Source organism: Poecilia formosa, unplaced genomic scaffold (genome assembly GCF_000485575.1).
Source record: "Poecilia formosa unplaced genomic scaffold, Poecilia_formosa-5.1.2 Scaffold689, whole genome shotgun sequence".
NCBI lineage: Eukaryota > Metazoa > Chordata > Actinopteri > Cyprinodontiformes > Poeciliidae > Poecilia > Poecilia formosa.
In genome coordinates this window covers 113378-117189 of record NW_006800628.1, presented here as the reverse complement: position 1 = coordinate 117189, position 3812 = coordinate 113378, and the positions used below count along the sequence as shown (strand labels likewise).

The following is a 3812-nucleotide window of genomic DNA, read 5'->3' as shown; positions in this document are numbered from 1 at the left end:
TCATTGATTTTGCACTCTCCAGTTGTATGTGTCTTGCAATTTGCCACTACCTCCAGTAGACGAACCTGAAACCTAGTTTTTCACTTAGAGTGACGTTGATTTGGGTTTTTTTAATAATCTTAAAATGTAACTCGGGTTACATATGCTAAAAGTATACTTGTACCAATTTCGAAATTAGAACTTTAGACACACTTAAACATAATTGTACCAAAATACACTTTTAATAAATATATTAAATAAAACTATAAGTGAACAAAATATATATTTGCCCAAGTGTAAATATACACTTGCTCAAGTATATTTAAAATATATTTTGTGTATATTTTAAAATATTTGCTCAAAATAATTTTTTTTAAATTCACTTAACACTACTTTAAATTATTAATTGCAGTATGTTTTAAATTACATCTCAGTGTAAATTTTAGGCTAATAAAGTATGAAGTTACATTCTCACACTGCTTTTTGTTTTTAAAATGGTAAATTTAGGTTTGCCTCAACTTTTATAAACTAATGCCTCTTATATGCATCTTTTTTCGTATTACTGTTGGTACAGATATTAGGTGAACATTGTGCTTTGCCTGCTAGTAGTTTAAATTAATTTCAGCTGCACACTTTCAAGAGTATTCAGATTTGAACATGCATTTTCTAAGTAGTACTTTAGTTCACTGTTACTCAGTAACTTCAGTGTTGTTACACCTCTGAAACATTTTTTGCAGTTTCTTTGTGATACCAGAACTATTTCACTTAAACATTTAATTTCTTGAGATATTGTCAATTTATTTTCAAGTAAAACTCTCAAAAAGAGCTGAGGATTTATTAGTTTTGATTACATTGTGCAGTTAAATATGGATGCTTATTAGTTTTTTGTTTGTTTTTAATTTTTCAAGTTTGCATCGCAACACCTCGTGATGTGTTTCTGAGCCATGCTCGCTGTGCCGATTACCTTTCCATTGGATCCAAGTACCTGGACCAGCTGACGGCGTCCATATATCTATGTGCCTGTGCACCGGCACATAGCATTCTAAAAAAAAGTTAGTCCATGTTGTGACCATCACAACATGGACTAACTTTTTTTTTTTTACAGTACTTGGTTAAACTATGATCTTGAAACTGGAGCACCAGATATGCAAAAATCTACCTGCAGACTTTGTTGGCTACCTGACACTGGAGTCATCCTGGACGGGGCTGAGCCGGTCTTCCTCTCCTCCAGAGTGACGAGTTTTCATCACCATTAAAGGCAAACAAGTCTGATGTCTGATTATCTGCTAGGAAGTATATTATATAGTCACTGTTCATTTTGCTATCCTGTTTGTACCTAGAATAAAATTTAATCTCATTTGTCATACTCTACATTTCACAAACCTTTTTTTCCCCATTTCTCAGTGTTTACGTTATATCAACTATTTGCATGAAGATCAGGAATGCAAGTGAGATGTTAAATGCAATACATTTAGGTAATACCAGCAAAGAAATGTGAATATTAAGTAATATGTAGTTAGTCATATAATTTAATATACTGAATAAGGCTGGATGATATGACTTACAAGAGTTTTTTTCATAGCAGATTTGATTTTAATCGATTCCTCCCGTCCTCAATTTCTATAATAAAATCACAGAAAATATTTTCAAAAAGTGCCTTTATTTCAATCATCTGTTCTGTGAGTTGCATAAAGGAGCATTACGGTCAGGATACAATAAATTTTAATTGCAAGAATGCAGTCATTGTTACAGCAGAATAAAGATGCAATTTTATAACAATGTCTTAAAATTACAAGAAGATGTTTTAATGAGAAATAAAGATTCAGATTGATCTGACGTAACCAGCTCAGTCCATGTGGTTCTGACATTTGTCAGTAAGAGGATGTACATTTCCACATCAACTGACCAGGTAAACATTAAGGTAAAAATAAAAAAATAGAGCAAATACTGTATACAAAACAGAAAAAGAGCAACTGATAGAAATACTTTCTGTATAAAGAAAAGCAAAAAAGTTAATAGCAGGAGAAAAGTTGTTGGCAACATTAGCTCAGCCAATCTCTCCCTCCAGGAAGCCATCAAACAGAATTGTCCAACTCCAGCTATAATGAAGATTTTAAAAAAAGTAAGAAAACGGAAAGTTAAAATAACAAATAATGCCAATTTAATAATTCAGATCTAATGCGTTCTGGAATCTATAATTGACATTTTACAAATTTCACAAATCAATTGGAAGGTTTCACAAATGTTTTATTTATTCTGCTGTTAGTACAGAATAATATAGTTAGGTTTGAAATGACTAGGTGTTGTAGTTTTTAAAGTACAACACATTAAAAAAGCTCAAGATAGTGAAAAATTAAGAAACTAACTTCAGCTTCGACTGATAGCTTGGGCACAATATAGACAGATCTCTATATGTTTATATAGATATATATCCATATCTATCTATAAAGCACAGATATGTAGATTGCACACTGCACAGATAATAAAAACACTTAATGTATATTTAATGTATATTTGTAAGCTAGCTACGTCAGACATATGAGGCATTATGGTCAGTGGTGGGAAGTAACGAAGTACAAGTACTTCGTTACTGTACTTAAGTNTCACACCTGCCACCGGAAGTGCCATTAGTAGGTGCGGTGTCACGATTTGCGCTTGGCCCTGCTGTGTTTCTGAACCATGCTCGCTGTGCCGATTACCTTTCCATTGGATCCAAGCACCTGGACCAACTGACGGCGTCCATATATCTATGTGCCTGTGCACCGGCACATAGCATTCTAAAAAAAAGTTAGTCCATGTTGTGATGATCCGGGAGACCGTGGACATCAGTCCACTGTCTCCCGGATCATCACAACATGGACTAACTTTTTTTTTTTTTTTTACAGTACTTGGTTAAACTATGATCTTGAAACCGGAGCACCAGATATGCAAAAATCTACCTGCAGACTATGTTGGCTACCCGACACTGCAGTCATCCTGGACGGGGCTGAGCCGGTCTTCTTCTCCTCCAGAGTGACGAGTTTTCATCACCATTAAAGGCAAACAAGTCTGATGTCTGATTATCTGCTAGGAAGTATATTATATATTCACTGTTCATTTTGCTATCCTGTTTGTACCTAGAATAAAATTTAATCTCATTTGTAATACTCTACATTTCACACAAAAAATAGAGCAAATACTGTATACAAAACGGAAAAAGAGCAACTGATAGAAATACTTTCTGTATAAAGAAAAGCAAAAACGTTAATAGCAGGAGAGAAGTTGTTGGCAACATTAGCTCAGCCAATCTCTCCCTCCAGGAAGCCATCAAACAGAACTGTCGAACTCCAGCTATAATGAAGATAAAAAAAGAAAGAAAACGGAAAGTTAAAATAACAAATAATGCCAATTTAATAATTCAGATCTAATGCGTTCTGGAATCTATAATTGACATTTTGCAAATTTCACAAATCAATTGGAAGGTTTCACAAATGTTTTATTTATTCTGATGTTAGTACAGAATAATATAGTTAGGTTTGAAATGACTAGGTGTTATAGTTTTTAAAGTACAACACATTAAAAAAGCTCAAGATAGTGAAAAATTAAGAAGCTAACTTCAGCTTCGACTGATAGCTTGGGCACAATATAGACAGATCTCTATATGTTTATATAGATATATATCTATATCTATCTATAAAGCATAGATATGTAGATTGCACACTGCACAGATAATAAAAACACTTAAGGTATATTTGTAAGCTTGTCCCTGTTAGCTACGTCAGACATATGAGGCATTATGGTCAGTGGTGGGAAGTAACGAAGTACAAGTACTTCGTTACTGTACTTAAGTACAA

At 33.6% G+C, this 3812-nt stretch overlaps 1 long non-coding RNA gene across 1 annotated transcript in view; it reads right to left on the bottom strand.

Annotated features, from left to right (window-relative positions):
- Positions 1 to 2857: 2857 nt before the first annotated feature.
- The window catches only part of LOC107834614 (uncharacterized), a 1250-nt gene continuing 295 nt past the window's right edge, over positions 2858 to 3812 (bottom strand). The window contains exon 2 of the long non-coding RNA XR_001660421.1: positions 2858 to 3309. This is a non-coding gene — a long non-coding RNA (uncharacterized LOC107834614). The remainder of the gene's footprint in view (positions 3310 to 3812) is intronic.